At 50.7% G+C, this 21,454-nt stretch overlaps 1 protein-coding gene across 4 annotated transcripts in view; it reads left to right on the top strand.

The window, feature by feature from the left end:
- The window catches only part of MAPK4 (mitogen-activated protein kinase 4), a 121,699-nt gene that overhangs the window by 58,014 nt on the left and 42,231 nt on the right, over window positions 1–21,454 (top strand). The window contains exon 1 of one of the 4 annotated variants that reach the window (XM_036323135.1): window positions 20,926–21,032. The exons of the other annotated variants lie outside the window; for them this stretch is intronic. The gene's annotated coding sequence lies outside the window, so the exon portion shown is untranslated. Of the gene's footprint in view, window positions 1–20,925; window positions 21,033–21,454 lie in introns of those variants that run through there. 4 annotated transcript variants of the gene reach the window in all.

Raw genomic sequence — 21,454 nt, 5'->3', positions numbered from 1 at the left:
AGCTGAAACATATCTGGGAAGGAGAAGTTTACATGAAGACTGCAAGGCCAGCCTAGCACCAGAGCTCAAGAATTCTACCCAAAGAATTTTAGGGAACAGGTTTGGGGCAGTTGCTCTGAGTTAAATACTAAGTACTGGCTCTAAATGTGGTTTAGATCAAGTTTGCTAAATGCGCTTTTTGCCTTCCTTCATCTTATTTTATAAAACAACCACCCAACATATTTAGCGAAGAAAAATTTTAAGAAATTGCCTAAACTCAAGTAGTCAGGACTATCAGGAGGTTTTTTCACGAGCAACTTCATCCTATACTGTAAACACAGGGAAGGGTCTGGACAAAACAGATGCCGCTCATGAGTCACATGATGCTGGAGCATGTGATCTAACGTCACACATCTGAACAGAGAGCAATGTAACTGGGTTCAACATGGAGCGTTCAAAGCCCAGTGGTCCTCTGAGTACAGCCTGCAGGGGAGTGTTGGTGATCGATCAGCCCCCATGTGGAGCCTTCTCAGTGAGACTAGGGGGGCTGTTCTGCCATCGTCCTCTCGATGGCTGCCCTTTTGCCTTGGGAGAGGGGGTGTCTGCACCCACTTTTCCTCCAAGTCTCTCCAGGTCAGTGATTCTCAAAGTCTGGTCTCAGGACCAGGAGAGTCATTGGCACCACCTGGGAGATGGTTAGAAATCAGATCTCAAGTCTCACCCCAGACCTCCTGAGGCCGATGCTCTGGGGGTGGGGCCAGTCACCTGTGTTTGAATGAGCCTTCCAGGTAACTCTGATGCTCACTCACGTCTGAGCGCCACTGCTCTGGGACTCAGATGGAAAGGGTGGCCATTCAGGGCCCCTGTCTGGGGACTTCGGTTGATGTCATACCAACTGGACCCTTGGGCTTAGACCCTAACTTCACTTGGCTCTGGTTCTGGACAGAACGCTCACAAAAAATGGTATCGGTGATGTTGCCAAAGGAGCCTCTCCCCCCGCCCCCCCCAAACCCCCCCCACACACAGGTGTGTGGACCAGGGCATCCTGGGATTGTCTATACTAGTGAAAGAATAGCTCCTCTTGCTCTGTGCTATGTGGGAGTATAGCCATTTTGCAAGCCAGTTTTCATCTGCTGTGGTCTTCAAACTCAGCTGCCCATAGGAATCACCTGGGTTCCCCACTCCCTGGAAATTCTGATTTAATGATCAGGGTGCAGCCTGGGCTTTGGGATTATTTTTCCATTAAGATTTTATTTTTCTAGAGCAGTTTTAGGTTCAGAGCAAAATTGGGAGGAAGGTACAGAGACTTCCCCTAGACCCCCAGCCTCCCCCATTACCAACTTCTCCTATTCATGTGGTACATTAGGCTTATCTTATTCTCTCTGGGCATCGGGATTTTAAAACTTCCCAAGTGGTTCTGATAGCCGCCGAGTTTTCGAATCAAAGGGCTAGAATATCAAGGACGCCTGCAGGAGGCAAGGGTGAGGACGGATGAGGCCGTGAGGGAAAAGCCTCGTCACTGATGTGAGGCCCAGGCTCTGCAGAGCTGGTCCCCAGGCCGCGTCACCGAGTGGCTTCTCTCCTCCCAGCAGCAAGATTCAAGCTAGGTCCTTCTCTTCCCAACATCTTGTCCCCTGGGACAGAGTCAGCCTCTCAGCTCTGGACCATCCTTCCCACCTTGCCCTGGTGGCCCTGTGGGTTGACAGTAAGTGAATACTTGCAGGTCTTTCTAATTGTTTTAAACCCTCACCAGAGGATATGTTTTTACTGATTTTAGAGAGAAGGAAGGGCGGGGGTGGGGGGGGGAACGTTGATCAGTTGGTTCCCATAGGTGCCCCCACCAGGGATCGAACCCACAACCTGAGCATGTGCCCTGACTGGGAATCGAACTGGCAACCCTTTGGTGCATGGGAACAATGCTCCAACCAGATGAGCCACACTGGCCAGGACCTTTCTAATTTTAATCAATGCAAGCCATGGCTTAGAAAAAAGGATTCAGAAAAGGCTTATAATAAAAAGCTACCATTCCTGTCCCATACCTGTCACCTAACTTTCAAGTATTTCTTTTAGTTGTTTTGTTGGTTAGTTCCATATCTCTAATATTCATTAGCTGCTTATTAGTGCTTTTTGTTGTTGTTGCTTGTTTTTTTCCTTTTTTTAAAAAAAAAAAACAACGAGAAAGAGTCCCTTAAATAGAAAGGGCAAACCTGCTTGCCTGCCCATTAAACAATCTGTTATGTCCTGTGTTTATTTTCTTGTGCCTCCTTAATGCCTCCCTCACTGGGATCCTGGTCAGCATCTGTATTTACTTTAAGAGTATTTATCACTTTAAAGAGCTCATATTTATTATCCTTTAGCCTCAAGTGCTTATATTCGCTAACTTTCTTTCTCATTCCGTCAGCTTTCAGCCGTGGCTCTCAACTCGGTATGAGAGAATATTGTTTCTTTTCATTCCCTCCTCCTCCCCGTCCACCTCTCCAGCCGTTTTTCCTACTGAAGCTTTTCTTTTACATGCCAAAATAGATGGCGTTGACATCTTGCTTATGACATAATTATCTCTAGATTGATTCTAAAAGTTGAGCACTACTAAATATCATCTACTTTATGAATTTGCCGGAAACAAAAATAAGAAAAAACTTCCCCCTGCGCACTAACTCTCATCCCACCCCGTTTTCTCCATGGCGACCCTCAACAGTGTCCCTTCAGAACTTGGGGTTTAAGAAGAGATGTGGAGGTTTAAGAAGAGATTTGGGGGTTGAAGAAGAGATTTGGGGGTTGAAGAAGAGACTTAAGGGTTTAAGAAGTACACGGTTGGAAGAAGAGGGGAGGAAGGGAGGGAGGGACCGCCTGCTTTTATACCTGCAGAAGTTGCGGTGGTGGGGAAGGGCGTCCAGTGGTTTCACGTGCAAACCCTCAAGGAATTCCCTCCCACGCGCTTGTTGACCTCAACCTGGGGCCTCTCCAGGTGTCAGTGCAGCCTCCTCCGCTGCCCCCTGCTCCTCCCCCCTGCTCCGCCCCCCACCCCCTCACCGTGCACTCTGGGCGGAGACTTCCACATTCTCAATCTTTCAGAAATGTGTTGAAATCCTTTGTCTTCTGGTCGTTTCCCTCGTTCTCTTCATTGTTGTGGGTTTAGATTGATTTAAAGACCCCCTGGCTCTCATTTTAATGCTTGGTCTGCACCTTAGTGCCGCATCTGAATTGTCTGTCCTTCTCTGCTGCAGACGACTTCCAGTAGGACTTGAATGCAAGAAGACTTGGGATTTCTGCTTAGCTAACGTTTCATGAGGCCAGCGGGGGAGAGGGAAGGGGAGACTACAGTATGATAGTGTGAAATAATGTCCACATTCGGTTGTCTTGGTAACAGCCTCCCTCTGTAAATAACACCTGGGGAGGTTGAAGGAGCAGAGAGGTACTGGCAGGGGGTTGATGGGAGAAGGCAAGGTAATCACCAGATTGGAACCACTCAGTGGCTAGACCAGCGCGGTGGCTGGGAACAAAATCACACCTGTCAGTAGTTTCTGCAGGGCCCCGAACCTGTTCAGTCATGCAAACAAGACTTCGGGTTGAGAGAGGAGAACGGACAGCCTTGCTTTTGGGGGAGGGGCATTGCTTTAGTTACATTATCCTTTACCCCCTGCTTAGAGGGGCTCCTTGACCCTCTCTTCCCCTTCTCTCAGCATCCCAGGAAATGACCTCCATGATGTCAATTTCCTCAAATAGCCAAGGTGAGGCCTAACCTTTTCTTTTTGGCTTAGTTTTATTTTTTTATTGTTTAAAGTTTTACAAATAGTACTACCTATGTCTCCTTTTTTCCCTATTGACCTCCCCCCGCCTCCCCTACCCCCACCACCCCCAGTGTCTGTGGCCATTGGTTATGCTTATATGCATGCATACAAGATACAAGTCCTTCGGTTGATCTCTTACCCACCCCCCACCCTCCCCTGTCTTCCGCTGTAGTTTTCAGTCTGTTCGATGCTGCTTTGTCCCTGTATCTATTTCGGTTCATCAGTTTATGATGTTCATTATATTCCATAAATGCCTAACTTTTTCTAACCAGGACACAGGTTTTCACTCCACAGCTGGAGACAAGGCTTAAATACAGGTTCCCAAGAGAGGGGAAACCTGGCATCTTGGTCATACAGAAAAGGGAAGGCAGTCTCTTGTCAAGGGGCACATGCCAAGCAAATGACAAGTGAGAGGTGTCACTTAGCACACCAGCTTCATGGTCTCATTACTGGGACAGCTCCTAGCAGGAAGCATGCTGGGGCATTTAATTCCCTCAGGCAGCCTCGTGGTAAGGGGAAGGGGTCTGGCGGCAGACTGCTGGGGTTCCAAGCCCAGCCCTGGCACTTCCCAGCTCCGTAGGCTTGGGCAAGTCTCTTCACCAATCTCTGCCTCAACTTCCCATTTGTAAGTGGACGTCATACTGACATGTTCTAGCAATATTGTGAGGTTAAATGAGATAAAGCACATTGTGACCTGCTGTTATTACTTAGGGTGGGCAGGTGGGTAACATCTATGTGATGATGATTTCAGCAGTCCTTTGTGTGATATTCTTACGTTTTACACTGCCTTCCTGCCTATTGCTTTGAACACTCACAAAAACCACGTGAGGTAAATGTGGAAGGCATTAATATTTTGGTTAACAGATGTGGAAACAGGCTCAAGTTCATGTAACCTATTAGTGGCAGAGGTCAGACTTGAACCCAGTGTGTTTTCATAAAACCAAAGGTCCTCCACTCCACTGCACCCCATAGTCACCTTCTCCCCGAGTTTCCATAGCCCCAGCCCAAGCCCAGGCAGTCCCTAAAGTCTCCCTTGGTGGAAGTGGACTGCCTCCTCCTGGCAGTTTCCAACAAATTACATGAGGCTCTTCATAAAAAGTTCATGGGAGCATGACGGGGGTCCTTTGCCTTTGGCTGTTTGCTGGTGGTTGGGGTGACTTTGTTCTGCGCTGCACCTGGTCCTCTACACCTGGGAGGAGCACACCTGGCCGGTCAGAGTAAGAGATCTCAACAGGAGCATGGAATGGAGCAGGTGGGCTCCGCCCAGACCACTCAAGCACAGACAAGGCAGAACTGTGGCCTGTGGGTTTGTGCAAGGACCATGGGAGGACCTCAACGGGCCCCTCTCCCCAAGCGGTCCACACCCTCAGGGCAGGCAGCACTTGGGAGAAGGCTACCCTGGAGCCTCTTGCTCCTCACAGGACAGAGGAGGACGCCACCTCCTGCTCCAGCTCTAGGAGAGGGAATGAAAGGTGGTCCCAGCCCAGCCTCACCTTCCTCTCCAGCCTCACTTTCCCCCATGCCACCTGCGGCCCAGCAGATCCATCCCACCGGCTGTCTCTGTTCCTCCAACATCAGACTTCTCAAGGCTCTCATGGTTCTGGCCCCTGTGCCCAGAGGGATCTCCATCTCCCCAGCCTACCTCCTGGGCAGCCTTTACTCCAGGGGTCCTCAAACTACGGCCCGTGGGCCACATGCGGCCCACCAAAAACATTTATCCAGCCCCCTGGGTGTTTTTGCCGCTGCTGTATGCATAGGAATTTGTTCATAGTTTTTTTTAAACTATAGTCCGGCCCTCCAACGGTCTGAGGGACAGTGAACTGGCCCCCTGTTTAAAAAGTTTGAGGACCCCTGCTCTACTCCTTCATCATGCCTCAACTTAAATGTCACTTCTTCAGGAAATCTGCCATTTTCCCCTAAAGTAATTGTCTCTTTGTCAGCTCTACTCAGAGCATCCTGTACATTCCCATCATGCACTTATCACAATTGTCATCAGACATAGGTGCTATTTGTGCCACTGTTTGTGTCCCATCTGCCCCCTCCCTCGCCCCACCCCCAGAATGGTTAAGTTGCATGGTGCGGGGACTGTGTCTGCTGTATTTGCCCCTGGGCCCCACGGCCGGGTACATAATGATGCTCAGTAAATATTACATGAAAGTATTAAATATTAAATAACACTGCGTGCCAGTGCTTTGGCCAGTGGAAAGTTGCTCTGCAAATGTGTTTTCATCTTAATTTTATTGCTATCCATGGGACTACCAAATAATGAAAGGACTGCCTACAGCAGCTGAGGCTTCGGGCATGGGCCATAAGAAGCTCAGCTGTGCAGGATCTTGCAGCGTGGCTGCTCCCGAAGGAGGGGCGTAGACGAGTGAGCCTGAGGAGGTCGCTTGGACTCAGTCTTGATAAACAACCTGAATTTAGCATCCTCACCTTGTCAGCGTGATGATCTGAAAGCCAGGAGGCAAAAAAAGGAACGAACACCGAGGGGAGGGCATGCAGTCGCTCTCCGGGTTTATTTTTGCTTAAGCGAGTCTGTTGCTACCGTGCTGATGATACCTGCCTTCGGCATGTGCTCAAGGGAGTGTGCAGTTACCAGGGTTCTACCAGGAAAATCCCTTCTCTGGTCCCAGTTTCCTTCAGTTCTGCTGGACTCTCTAACACTCCTACTAAGAAGTGTTTCCACACCTCCGCTCCGCCCCCGCCTGACCTCACCACCACCCACACCTGTCTCAGCTCCTGAGGCTGTCCCTCTGGTCCTCAGGACCCACCCATTCCACTGCTTCCTTGTGTCATCCCGCCTGAACATCTGCTCTTGTCCTAGGGAGCTGACCGTGCTTCCGCCAGCAGGTCACCCCTCCGGGGGAATGCACCTTCATAGATCACTTCCCCCAAGCGCCTCTTCCAAACATTTCCCACCAGCCCCCTTCCCACCCCGTCTCTTCATTTTCTCATCAACTTTTTACGGGCACCTACTGTGTGCCAGGAGCTGCATAAGACTGGGGATGTAAAATGAATCAGCCACTGTGCTTTTGCTCTCGGGTTTCCCAGTTGAGTGGGAAGAAGGATCCACAGAGAGGTACAGTCCCAGGAGATCACTGCCATATGTGTGTGCATAGTGTGTGCAGGGTGACATTTGGGCACAGCATGGATAGGGTTGCTCCAGGAACACAAAGAGGACAGCAGATGGGTTTGCCTGTGCTTGGAACGTGGTGAATTGGGTGATCACCCGTCTAGGGGGTGCAGTTTATGGGCGCAGTTGGACATGAGGTGGAAAGACAGGTGCAGGTCTGATGTGGGGTCTGTGTGAGGAGCTTGGGCTTTAATCATTGGGCAGTGGAGAGCTATTAAAATGTTTAGAGATGAATAAAATGATTAGATGTGTTTTAGAACTACTGGGAGGAGGATGGATTGTAGAAGATCCTTGAAGGTGGCAGAGAGAGCATTTGGGGGCTGTTGGGACTTCCTTCCTTCATTCGTTCGTTCTAAGCATTTTTACTGAGGGATGCCACAGATGCCATGGCTATCTCCCCTGCTGCTGCAATGAGGCTAGGAGGATGCAGACCTGGACAGAGAGGGATATCCAGGACCTAAACTACGGCAATATTTCCAGGACGGAGTCTTACCTCCCTCCCTTGACCTGTTCATTCTGGTCACAGCCTTCACCATGCTTCCCCTGGGACCTGATCCCCTAGCGAGGAGGCCTTGGAAGGAGGTGAAAGAGAAGGAACAAGTCCAGCCGAAGAGAACATCCTGAGCACAGGCGCAGGGGTTGAAAGGTCACCAAGATTTCCCCAGGCCTTAGTCCCAATCGCTTCTTCTGGCAATTCAAAAGACTCAGAGCAAACTTTGATCCATGAGCATAGCATGGAAGCTGGCCTTCACGCCTTTCGGCAGTTGTGTCAAAGAAAGACAGAACAAATTGATCCGCAGAGTCTAGAGAATTCCTGTCAAAGCCAGTGCTTTGGTTTGTTTATTGTTTTATTTCAAAGAAATGCTTGCCTTATAAACTAAACAAAGGGATGGGGGTAGGCCGTGGATCCCAGAACCTCCACCTCGGTTCTGGTTGATCAGAACTTTGAGGCCCACATTGTGCCGCGCCGGCACAACCACGGGTGAACCGGAGTGGGGGCGGCTGAAAGGCTTAGAAAAGACAGACATGAGAATGAAAGCTGGGTCTCGGTGGGACGCTGCTTTTCTGAGAGACAGCGCCCACAAGCCGTGTCTTTATTTTATAGCAGATGCCATGAGGCAAAGTAAGGGCGTGGTCAAGATGTTTTCAACATTCTCGTGGGTTTCAATCCCACTCAACTACATGCACCTGAACTCTATCACTCAGGCACGTGGGGCCACATGTTCGGAACACAGGTTCACGCTTACAACCCCAGCCGTTGGCTATAATTGTGCTGGGAGGGCTCTGCCCTCCAAGCTGGGACTTGCACGTGGCAATGAGAGGACTGTGCCCTCTCATCAGTCCAAGGCTTGAACCTGTCCAAACACTGTAGCTGTCCCCACACCACATGTATTTCTCTTCAGGCTTTCTGAGGCCAAGGCACCTGAATTGTCCAAGATCCTATATCAGCCTATACTTGGGCAGTTTGCAAGTGAGATGGTTGAAACAGATTCAGAGCTAAAAACAATTTACATTGCAACTTGAAAAAAGAGAGTTATTTGGTCATTGGCGATGTACAGCCTTATTCTGAAAGCAACCTTCTTCCCACCAACGCGGCTCTCACTGTAAGTAGGGGTTCTGTCCCCGCGGTGAGCAGCTCACCCCAAGTGGGAGGTGACCAGTGCAGGAGGAGGAGCTCCTTTCGACTACCCCTTCTTACGATCCGCCTCTACCTCTTCCCGCGTGTTCTAGAGGCAGCTCTGTCCAGGATGCATAGCTAGTCAACTGCCTTACCCACTCCTTTGAGCCCCACTTTGCCCTGGCCCTGTGGCATTGATAGATATTGATGGTACCCTCTATCTAGTAGCCTTCATCCCAAAGGGTGACTTGGAGACTGCGTCTGCATATAAGCCTGGGGGTGGCTGAGACCTTCCCCAGGCGCCCTCTGCCCAGACCCACTGACGTCCTGCCTGTTCCAGGCACACGAGCACTCCAGGTCATAATGAGGAGGCAGCCTGGTTTGGGCTGGTTTTTCGGAACTCACTAAACCCTGAGGGTCTGTTATCTGGAGTGCTCTACTGCGCCACGGTCCAGCCTGGGCACTCACACTGCGTTGGCTGGGGCGCCAGCCTGGCCCAGGTTTCCAGCTAACTACTCTGCAGGTAAAATCCAGTTCCTGGCCCAGGACTCCCCGTACCTGGGGGAACTGTGGAGTTCTTGGCTGCCGGCACGATCACATTTGTCAAGCTAATGCACTGTGTAGTGTTGGTCATGTGGCTGCTGTTGTCAAGGTTCCAGCATTTTCTGCAGTGAGGACTTTATCGATGTGTGTGGCAAAGGCTCCTGGGCAGTGAGGATGGTATGTGTGTGCCAAGTGCTAACAATAGTCGAGCAACTCACAAAGAAGGCAGACAGTCGCCTCTGGGAGGAAGGTGAGGTCCCTCTTTCTTCCCACGACTCTCCCATTCTCTCTCCTTATTCCTCCACTCTGTTCTTCTCTCTCTCTCTCCCTCCCTCCCTGCTTCCCTCCTTCTCTCCTTCTCTCTCTCTCCGCCCTCCTAGTTCCTCCCGTTCAACCCTGTTCCCCCAACTGGGGCTCGGACCTTGCCTTGTATCATTAGGATTCTGAGTGTTGAGTTCCCTACCGATGCACACGCATAGGACTGTCCACGTTGCTGTGATTCATTTACTGTCTTTGTTACGCCTCAATGCACAGAAGTGTCTTGCTCCTGGCCTTATAGGGGCCTAGTCCTTCTCGGACTAAATGAAATTGGAGCTTTACTTATGCAGCAAACACTGGCTCAGCCCCTCAGAGGCCGGGCACCAGCTCCACACCTCCTCAGTGGGACAGGGACCGATTCACAATCCCCCCTTCCTCCCTGCCTTCCCCCAAGGCAGCTTGGCCCCCAGCTTTGCTCTCAGTGAAGGGACAGGATCCCAGTGGGGAAGGCTGGCAGCTGCTGCCACATGGTCCGTATGTGACTTTTTGTTCCTGACACACAACAGTTACTTAATAATTTGAGGAGGAAGAGCTGCTCCTTTGCAGCCAGCCGGTCCCTGCCTTGCCCAGGTCTTGGCCAGCTCGGTCAGGATCCCCTTGCTCATTTGATGGAGGGAGGCTGGGTGATCCGCAAAGCCATCTTGAGGCCCAAGAACCGCCTGGTCCCTGCCTCTCTGAGTGACCTTGGGAGAGTCATTTCCATTTTCTGGGCCTCAGTTTCCTCACCTGGTAGTGGCGGAAGGGTTGGTCCCTATTTCGGTTAGTATGAACTGACCTGGGATTGATCAGACACCCGAAGGCCAGGATGGTCATCTTTCTCCAAATGGAATCAAAACCAGCTCCGAATGCACATGCCAGCCAGTGGGAAACCCAGTGTCTGTCGCCATCCAGGACCCGCCTTTTCTTTAAGAGCCCCAGGGTGGCAGGGGGAGGGGTGGGTTCATCAGTCCATTGCCCACCTCCCCGGTCCCCTTCTTCTATTGCTTCTTTGCTTTCTTTTCCAACCTTCCTGCACATCCCTCCCAGGCAGTGGAGCCATCTGTCTTCTTCTCCAGGGAGCTCTTCCGTGTCCAGTGGGGTGTGGTGGCCTCCCACAGGGCCTGCCCATCAAGACAGAAGAGACTTATTTGTGTGTGGAACCCCTCACAGGCTTGCCTGAGGTCCAGAGGCACTCCCTGCAGCTCTCCTGCCAGAGCAGGGAGGCAAGTGAAAAAGCAAGCACCCGGCAGCACTCCTTTGTTGCCTCTCCGACAGGTCATGTTCCCACGATGTGATCTCCATAGCACGTGGCCCCGACTTTCGGAGCCTAATAACCTTTTGGTGAGGGAGCCACTCACAGGAGAGCGGGAGAGAAAGGGCTTTGGACATACCGTTAGGTCAGAGCAATGGCCTCGCCGCAATGGGCTTGGTTAGTGTCTTAGTTGGGACCGGGTGGCATGTAAGGAACGGAAACGTATTTCTTATGGTCCCGGAGGCTGGAAAGTCCGAGATCAGGGTGCCAGAATGGTCAGGTTCTGGGGAAAGCCCTCTTCTGGGTTGCAGATGGCTGACTTCTCATTGTGTCCTCACCTGGCAGAAAGAGGGCGAGAGCTGTCAAGGGTCCCTATATCCGGGCACTAATCCCATCGAGGAGGGCTCCATGCTCATTACCTTCTAGATAGGGATAACTTAGCCTAAAGTCCCCCCAATCCTGCCACCTGCAAACAAACAAACAGACTCAAAACACATGTGCAATGGCCGGTGGGCCAATACTCACCTTCCATGTGGAGGAATGTGAAGGGGTGAGCCTGAGAGATGAGAAAGTAACAATCCCAAACCCCGAGGGCCCAGCTGAAGTCACTGCGTTAATTTTAAAATGGTTAATTTTAGTATAATTGAGTTGTGGTCATGACTTTCCTCCCATCTGAGCTTTATACTTTTGAAAGTGTCCCCGTACCCCCGTGGGTCATTGGGACAGTGTGGTGATTCCCACTTCCCAGATTTGAAACTTCTTGCCCGAGGGCTCACAGGACTAGAACCCAGGCCTCGTGGCTCCCATCCCATGGCATTTCTCCTTAGCTGTGTCAGCCCCAGGGGGCCCAGGGATTGTTGCTATCATCTGTGCTGTGGAAAGACCACTTCTGTCATTTATGAGCAGGGAGATGGAATTGCTGAGGGACATCTTTTCTGCCCTACAAATGATTTCTTTCTACCTCGGAGCACAGCCCCTGTAAATGATTAGCCTCCATGGGAAGAGTGGGAGGCCGCGGTGCACACGCTCCCTGGATAATGGGCCAGGTGACTGGGTGAGAAGCAGGGCTGGTGAAAGGAAGTCAAGGACTCTGAAATTTAAAGAGAACACAGGATTCGAATCAGACAAGATCTGTGAAATTCTCACATCTGGTTGGCCTCTCTCAAAGGGAGGAAAGAAATAGTACAGTCTGTTAACAAACGTGAACTTGTGCACAATGGTCTGGAATGGGGCACTTCTCAGAATGTGTTTGTTCTGCCCACATATTATTCTTTATGATTGAGTAGGTTAGGAATTGGGCCTTGGGTGCAGGGCCCAATAGTGATGCAGACGATGAGGGTATCCTGTCCCTTCCAAGTCAAACACTGAATTCAAGCAATTAAAGCTGAAACAAAGAGGGACATGAGCTGGGGAGGACAGGGAGACACAGATAAGATAGTCTGGAGAGGGAACGGAGCATCAGGGAAGGCTTCCTGGGCGAAGGGGCATTTAAACTTAGGCCTAAAGGATAAGTAAGAATTAGCCAGGGCAGGAAGAGCGGGAACAGCCTGTGTGGAGGCCCAGAGGCGGGGCGGGCAGGACACTTTCAGTGAAGGAAAGACGTTTTGTATGGCTGGTGAGTAGAGTCGAGGAAACCAGGAGATCAGAGGCTGGAGCAGTTTAGAAAGGATGTCCGTTCCCAAGATGACTTAAGGGAGCAGAGTAAATCCTCCTCCAAGGAACTGGGAAAACTAAGAAAGCAAAAGCAGACACTCAAGTGTGAGAGGGCCGGGCTGGGGGGTCTGCAACCGGAAGCCCGCAGGAGATGGCACGGGGAATAAGGGGTCCCATGTAGGGATCCCAACGTTTGGCAGGAGAGGTCAGGACTGAACACTGACTCCTTAAGGGTCAGTGGCTGTGCTTTCCCACGATGGCTGATTAAATCTGGGCTCAGGCCCTAACCGGAACCGGTTTGGATCAGTGGATAGAGCGTCAGCCTACAGACTCAGGGGTCCCAGGTTTGATTCCAGTCAAGGGCATGTACCTTGGTTGCGGGCACATCCCCAGTATGGAGTGTGCAGGAAGCAGCTGATCGATGTTTCTCTCTCATCGATGTTTCTAACTCTCTATCCCTCTCCCTTCCTCTCTGTAAAAAATCAATAACATATATTTAAAAAAATAAATCTGGGCTCAGAGAGAGGAATCTCCGAATTCAAGGAAGGCATGGCGGGGGGTGGCGGGGGGAGAAATTAAAGATGCGGGCTCTGCTTTGGAGAAGCTTAGCCCCTGGCTGGGATCTCTGCCCTTAGATCCCAGTCCAAGCCAAGCAAGTCCCAAATGGGGCCTCCCCTTAGTTAGCCGCTAAAGTCACACTGTCCTGATTTAGATTTCGAAAGAAGCCAAGGTCCTCGGCGATCCCAGGTTTATTTCCTTAAAAGAGAGAGTGAGGAGGTTCCCCTTGTACCTACAAAGGTCAAACGTAGGAGTTGTCTGAACCCAGATGGACCAAAACGCTGGCACGCACACGCTCCTTCACACACTTGTGACCTGTATGCTGGTCAACGCCCAGGCTCAAGCCTGGGCAGGTGTAGCCTCGGCAGCTGTGCCGTTTCCATGGTGACCAGCATCTACACTTCACCTGTGGGACTCAGACTGCCCTGTCTCCCCAGCTTTGCGTGACGTGAGCCTGGAGCTCCAATGGGGCTGCCGGAATTTCTCTGCTATTTCAGTGCTGTTGGGAGGCCTGGGCAGCCTCTGTTCACCCCGGCTGGTTATGTAATTTTCAAGGAAAAAGGCCGAGCAAAGACTGAACAGAACGCTCCCAGAGTTACACCTCCTCTCCGGGCCTGATATTCCTTTTGCTCACTTTTTCTTCCCACCTTCGGTACACCTCCTCTCATCCCCTCCCAGTGAGATCAAAGCAGCAGCTTTCCCGCCTGTCTCTTCCTTGGCAGCACCCTCACCAGCATGTTCTGGAGGGAAACAAGCCCATGTCGGCAGCATCACTGCCCGCAGGGACTGAGATGTTCATGCGCCCCAGGGAGGGTGCCCACTGGGGCCTGGGGCTCAGGGCCTGCAGGGAGACATTCATTTTAGCCTAAGCAGGGCTTCGGGCTCGGGTCCCCGGCTGTCCTGTGGCTGGTGTGTGAAGGGTTAGACCTCAGCTGGGAGAGGTCCTGGGCATGGAGGCACGGAGCACAGGAAGTGCCACCTGAGCACCTGAGGGGCAGCCATCTGCCGGTGCACCTGGGTTTTCCCAACAGAAAGGCCTTCTGGGCAGGTTACTTCATATGAACTCCAGCCCGCTCCCCTCCTGGGTGGAGGGGATGGTACTTCTTTTAAAAGCTGGAAGACCAGAGGAGTTGTTCTCCTAATTCCTGGGAGCACCGCCATCGCATGGTAAACCCAGCTGAGTCACTGTTAAAAATCAGACATAAGCCCGGCCGGCGAGGCTCACTGGCTGAGCCTTAACCTATGAACCAGGAGGTCACGGCTTGATTCCCGGTTGAGGCACATGCCATGTGCCCAGGTTGTGGGCTTGATCCCCAGTGGGGGATGTGCAGGAGGCAGCTGATCAATGATTCTCTCACATAATTGATGTTTCTCTCTCTTTCTCTCTGAAATCAATAAAAATATATACTGAGTGGCCAGATTATTATGACCACCCCTTCAGTACAATGAAGTGAATTAGTTATGCAAATAATAATAACAATAAAACCTTGAGAGTATTTGCTTAGGAAGTTTTCAATATTCAGTATTTTTGGAAGTGTCAATGAAGTACTGATGGGGTGGCCATAATAATCTGTCCACTCAGTGTATATTTAAAAAATATGACATAACACAATGACAATGACCTCGGGGCCAGCAGTTCCTTCCAGGTGAGGAGTTGCCTTCCACTCCCTCTGCTCTTTTGGGGCCTGTGTGCCATCCTGGCTGGAGCCCCCACCACCCTGAGAGAGTCAAAAACTTTCATTTCTGGACAGCAGGGACACATTTTAATTTCTCTTTCCATTTGGGTCATATTTTGTCATAACCAAACTCTTACTGCAAACATGTAGCCACTCTTGTGTCCACTGGAATTTATTTATTGAGGCCCTCATATTCCAGACCCTGGGGCTGCATCTGTGAGAAGGAGCAGGAGGGTACCTCCTCCCCGCCTCCCCCTCCCTGAGGTTCTGTCTGGCTCTGGAATCTGATGAGATCCAAGCCAGGTAAGATCCAGGACCCCGGTCCAATGACTTCCACAGGTCTCAGTCCAAGCCTTCCACTTCGTCATCCTGGACCAAGCAAGAACTGCAAGTGTCCGAGCCCCTCCTCCCCAGGAGCTATGTGTAACAAACACCCGCAATTTAGCAGCTGAAACAGCATTATTGTCATGTAGTTTCTGTGGGTCAGGCATCCGGCACAGCTTAGCCAGGTGCCTGTGAGGTAAGGTCTCTGAGACGTCAGCAGGGCTGTGGCCGGGGCTGTAGTCCTCTCGAGGCTCCCCTCAGGGAAGATCTGCCTCTGAGCTCCCTCGCCTGGGTCCACCTGAAGGGCTGCTTCACGACGTGGTACCAGCTTCCCAAGGAGTGAGCACCCAAGATGGAAGCCACGGTCTTTCAATAACCTATTTCAGGAGGAAAATCCCATTACTTCTGCCATATTCTGTCCCTTAGAAGTGAGTCAATAAGTCCAGCATATTCTTAAGGGGAGGAGCTTACACACAGCCAAAGCCAGGAGGGGCGAGCATTGGTGGCACCTTAGACGCTGCCTTCCTCATCCTCCAGGCGTCTTCTCTGACTCGCCTGTCCTAACTCCTGCTCCACGTGCAGGGGGACCATGTTGTAGCTGCTGAAGATTCCTGCTCCTGTGATTGTGACTGTTGTGGTTCTTCTCTCCCTGTGGGGATATAAGCTCCTGGCGGTCAGGAGCCACGTGCTCTACATCTCTCTATTAGACGGACTGTGTACCCTTGCTGGTACTATCATTAGATAATTCAGCCTCTGGTTAATCGAGTCTCACTCCCCCTCTCCCCTTCCCTCTGAGATTATCAGTCTGTTCCATGCTTCCATGTCTCTGGACCTATTTTGTCAGCCTCAAGTTTAAAAAAAAAAAAAAAAGACAGTGAAAATGTCTTAACAATTGGGCTTGAGGACCTCACTTGGCGAGAAAGCTGGAGGTAGGCATTTCCAACGATGTCAATAAGGGCCCGGCTCATCTGCCAACTCCAGTGTGCTGGCCTTTGTCCCCGGGTTTGTCCCCACATGGTCTCAAGGTGGCGGCTGCAGCACCAACACAGCTTCAACACAGCTTCCTCCCAAAACAGCATTCAAAGACGGGGAGTGGAGGAGGAAAACATTTCCCTTGAGGCCTCCCAGGGGATGTTCCTTTGAGGCTTATTGTCCAGAAATGGATCATGTGACCATCCCTAAACCAACCACTGCCAAAGGGGAATTGAATTACCACCATTGGCTTAGACTCATGGCCCTGAACAGAGATGGGTTTGCGAGATACCACTGGCCTCTAGGATTTTGGAAATGTGTGAGGCTGGCACAGCACCCAGGAAGTGCTGTTGGCACTTAGTGGGTCGGGACCAGGGCTGCTTAAACTTTCCCCAGGGCACTGCACAGCTCCCCCAAACCAATGGCTCTTCTGCTTAGGTGCCAATACTATCTCTGCTGGAAGCTGCTGATTTAGATCAGTGTTCTCAACCAAGGATGGTTTCGTCCTCCTCCACTGGTGGTAGCTTCTAAAGATTAGAGATATTTTTGGTTGTCACCCTAGGGGTTGCTACTGGCATTTAGTAGGCAGAGGCCAGGGAGGCTGCTAAACATTCTCCTGCTAAGAATGATCTTGCTCAAAATGTCAGTCGTGCTGAGGTTGAAACCCTGGGTTAGCCCCATCATGAATCATCCCTGGGTTGGGCTCAGCTGCTCCATGGCTGTCCCAGAGCTGTTTTTTTTTTTGTTCACTCAGAGGAAGTGGGAATGGTTTCTGGGTTGGTGGCTAGTGTCAACTAGAGGGCCTCTGCCAATCAGCCAGCTGGGCAAATGCTCAGCTCAGCTCCCCTCTAGAATGGCCAGTCCCGGCAGCCACAGACTCCTGTGGATTTGAGGTTTACAGTTGAGGAAGAAATCAAGAAATGCTTAGAAGGCAGGGTTATGGTTGTTTGAACTTGGTGTTATCAGTTTTGTGTTGTTGTTTTTTCTCAACTCATACTCTCATCTCAATGCCCATTTCTCAGTGTCTTTCCATAAGGTGAGCTTATTCACCATGGCCTCCACCCTGGACTGGATACAGGCAGAGAGGGGGCTGCTGCTTGCTTTAATTTGGGAAGCACCACAGATGTGCCTGCCCCAAACTTGTCCTTTGCTAGGCCTGGGAAGTCACCCTGGGCCTAGATTGTTCATGGTGAGAACCAGATCATGTGTTATGATGATGAGAAGTATGGGCTTTGGAGTCAGACAGACCTGCGTTTACATCCCAGCTAGTGGTGTGACTTTGGGCAAATCACTTCTCATTAAAGACTTCATGGGAGAATGATAACAACCTCATAGGGTTCTTGGGAGACCCAACTGAAGTAATCAGGCAAAGTCCTTGGCCCCTGGCAAGCCCTGAATAGTATACTTACATCTTCAGTGTGTCGTCTTCGCCACCTCTCTAGAAAGCCTCTGTTAAAATCCAAGTGCAGCTTAGGAGTGAGGTGCATCCACGGGACATAGAATTGCAGAACTAGAAGGTAGCCTGTGGAGAGCAGAGAGCTGGGCCTTGAGCCCATGCAACTTATGGGTGAGCTTAACTAAACCTGGGGTCCCAAGCTCAGGGTACCTCCTTGGAGGGAGGGCAGTCCTGGAATAGTGCCACCATGAAGGACAAAAGGCAGACTGAGTCCAAGAGGAAGAAGTCGGTGCAATAAGAGCTGGAAAGGAGCCTGGGTTACAACACTTCGGTGCCCTCTCAGGAACAAGCTAGAAGGAGTTCCTACACTATCTAGAGCAGGGGTTGGCAAACTACAGCCCCCAGGCCAAATCCAGCTCTCTACTATCTTCCTAAATAAAGTTTTATTAAAATGCAGTCATGCCCTTCATTTGGGTATTGTCTGTGGTTGCTTCTGTGCTGCAAAGGCAGGGTTGAGTGGTTGAAGAAGAGACTGTATGTCTGGCAGAGGCTAAGATATTTATCCTCTGGTCCTTCATAGAAGAATTTGCTGGTCTCTGGCCTAGAGGACTTCATTCACATAGACACAGTGACTGGGATCACAAACCTTAGAGTCACACAGACCTGGCTGTGATGGGAACAGTGCCACATAGAATTGTTCACCTGTAAATGAACATGATCCCTGTCTGAGAAGGATTTCCTGCACGTTTTGGGGGCTCAGGAGAGGGAAGAAAGCAGAGTCTGTGAAATGTCAGCACCTCACTGGGGGCCGTAGTTCCTGCTGAAAGTCAACAGCATGAGGCTTGGGAGGCTCTGAGCAGGCGAGGAGGTGAGTCTAAATTTAGACTTTCCGAAGCTGCTTTGTAAACCAGAGCCTCAGGAATCCCAGAAAGGACAGTTGGCACACACCACCTCACCTCTGGTTTGCCTCCACATGTTAGAAGGTTGGATGCATGAGAGGATAATTAATTGGCCTCAAATAAGATGTTTCTGGCGAGCTAGTGAGAAATCAGCGGAGAGGTGAAGCTCCACTGTTCCGAGTGCTGGGGTAGATATTTCTACTCCTGTGTTTGTTCCCCGTGAAATCCAGGGAGCCTGGACTGCCTTCTCCTTGCTGGGTGTTATTTGAGCACAGCTGAACCTATGACCTTTCTTTCTCTCAAGGTGAATGCCAAGTCCCTGGTTGAAAGTTACACTGTGATTCAGAGCAGCTCTGAGCCACCAGCTCCAAGTGGAGACTGATGCTGCTTCTCCCTGAAGCTCATCATGCCAAGGGCTGCCATACTCAATCCTCTGCCCAGGCGGGCACACCCAGATGCCAGGTCTACCCCTCGCCAGGATGGATGGGCCCACACCTCTTGGTATATCACACAAGCAATGAACACTAACCCAAGACTTCTTAGGTAATAGGTGTTCTGTAATCAGTCCATATGTGGAAAAATCAAAGGGTTGACAGTAGAAACTATAGAAGAACCAGTGGCCCAGTGCATGGATTCATGCACATTGAGAGAAAATTAATTAGAAGAAATATTTTAATATCACTGTTCGCATATTCTGTCCACGACACCACTTTCTTTCAGCTTCAGAATGTCAAAAAAACCAAATTCACGATCGACAATGACAGATTGAAACACACGCGTGCAATTGGTGCCAGAGAGAGCTTTATATGTATCACACATGGACAAGTCAACATTTATTTTTAAATTGCCAGTGCGTGTCATATGTACTGGCCAGTCGGTCAGTCGGACGGTGGGACGGACGGATGGTCGGTCACTTAGCCTTTTGTATATATAGGTGATAGAAAGAAGCTTAGAAAATGAAGAGTTTTGAGAAGAAATGAATAGTAGCAAACTCAAATGGGAACAGAGAAATGGTCAGATGAAGGCTGCCTGGTCCGTGTTGACATTCTAAGAGAGGCAGCATCGAAGCCGAAGATGATGCTAAGGAAGTTGAAGTTCAGAAATGCTGGTTTGTCTGAGTGGCTGGCGCTAATTGTGAGAAGGGTCCTGCTGAGCACGTTGCATTGGAGCAGCAAGCACAGGAAGGGGAGGCCTAGGGAGTGTGGGCATCACAGTGGCGGAGACATAACCGATGTTCCTCCGGCACTTTGGGTCCAATCCAGTTCTTTTCCGAGTGCTACTTTGAACCCTGGACTTAAGCTTAAAGTCTAGTGGGAGGTGGACATGTATCAAAAGTTAAATAACAGCCCAAGTGAGGATATGGCAAGTGTCAAGTACAGTATACACAGGAACGCCACAGGGGTTTGGAAAGGGGAGAAGTGTCACTGAGGACTGGATGGATGCATCGCAGAGGAAGTGAGACTTCGCCTGGATTCTGAGTGATGGGCTGGGTTTCAACATGGGGAGGAAGCAGGAGAACATTTCAGGAACCAGGAAGGTGCAAGCAGAGAGGCCAGGCAGGAGCTGAAAGAGTAAGTTTAGAGGCCCACAAGGAAGGTGGAGAGGGCGTGCAAGGTAACCTGGTACCTGCCCGCTGAAGCTGACAGTGTGCTGGGAATCCACTGAGACACACACACACACACACACACACACACACACACACACACACACGAGACAGTCCCTCTGCCCCTGTGAGAGGAAAAGGAAAGAGTTTTGAAACATAAATAAAGCACCTCTTAATTATTCACAGATTATCTGCATTGCAGCTGATCTCACACAGCTGATCCAAATCCTGCTTTCGGCTTGCTGGTGATGTCATCTCTCTGCCTAGGTGCCCATTCCCGTCGCTGTTTACAGCCCTGTGAGGGCTGGAACGGGAAGAAGGCTTAAGTCTCTGCTCAGAAAGCAAAATATGTAAATAGAAATATTCTGGAGGATATCTGCCCTTGGGAACCACACCAGGCATATGGGGAGAAAGTGAAAGAAGCTCCAATTTAGGTTCTGTCACCTGCCTTGGGCAGCAGGGTCAGAGGAGGCATGGAGTGGGGCACTGCGGCCCCTCTCTTGTTCCCCTGAATCAGACATCCAGGTGGACTTCACTAGCACAGATGTTAGGCCGTAGCTCAGTGGGTGGTCCCAGCGCTGACTCCAATTGGCTGGGAGTCCTCAGGGTGAATGGCATTCATTTATCATGTCATCCCATGTTTATTGACCCTCTCTCTGTAGACGCACGGAGCTGGTATTCTCGGAGCCTCGGTGCCCTCATGGGCAGACGAGGGCTTGCCTCTCAGTGGAGGGGCTGGCCTTGGGGTGGGTTCAGGTTCCTCACTGATGGCGATGCTCTGCAGGATGGTTAGCGAATCGGGCCCTGCTCTCGAAAGGCCAGTAGTGGCTCCTCCTCAAATGAGCCCAGGAGGGCAGGACCACCCCCGCTAAGGACCCGGGACCTGTGTGCTACATTGCCTCCCAGTCTGAAATTCTGCAAGTCGATGGTTGTTTTGCTGCGGGGCCCAATAAAAACATGCAGAGCAGGTTTGCTGAGGGTTTGCTGAGATACCAGAATAGTTGGAGCTACTTCCTATTTAAGTGTAAGGGGATCTGCAACAACAGCAACAATAGGCAGCATCTATTGAGCAGGGACTGTGTCCCAGACCCATGGCAAATTTCTTTCATTGGGAGTTTTTAGAGGGGATCTGATTATTTACTACTTCGTATCATCTGTGTCCCCTAATTTGCCTGCTTAGTTTCAGAGCACTGGCCATTGTTTTGCTTCATTTATCATTTGCAGAGCTGTGCGGGGTTCAGACCTGAAAGTATCCCCACGGGCCCCCTGCCGTGGGATGGGAACGCAGAAGCAGCCCTGGCTAGATTCACGCCTCTGTTCTGGACACGGTGTTTGTTCTTTGTGAGTCTGTGGACTTAATAAACTTATAAAACCTGTGACTTCCTCAGGCTGAATTTATATCGCTAGTTTTGCAGTTTTTTTTCTCCCCCCTTGGGTCCTATGCCTGTAATTGGAGTCAGCAGTCACCGGGGAGCAGTCAGGATTGGATTTGACCCATTGCTTTGAAGAGCTAGGTCCCCATCCTCCAAAAGAATACAGTCCACCATGCCAGCCCTGGCGTCACGCTGAGATGCTCAGCTGGGCAGAGAGTCCCTTTACTGGGGCAGCAATACAATTTCCTTGCAATTTGGTATGTGTGCTTATGTCATCTACACGGAAAGCAAGCGGCGCCATTTAATTAATTACATTGCTCATTTGCATATTAAGTTATTAAAATATTCAAAGACATTTGCAGAAGAGGGAAGAAAAGGAGTCCAAGTGGA

Source organism: Myotis myotis, unplaced genomic scaffold (assembly GCF_014108235.1).
Source record: "Myotis myotis isolate mMyoMyo1 unplaced genomic scaffold, mMyoMyo1.p scaffold_m19_p_9, whole genome shotgun sequence".
NCBI lineage: Eukaryota > Metazoa > Chordata > Mammalia > Chiroptera > Vespertilionidae > Myotis > Myotis myotis.
This window is presented reverse-complemented; position numbering and strand designations above follow the sequence as displayed.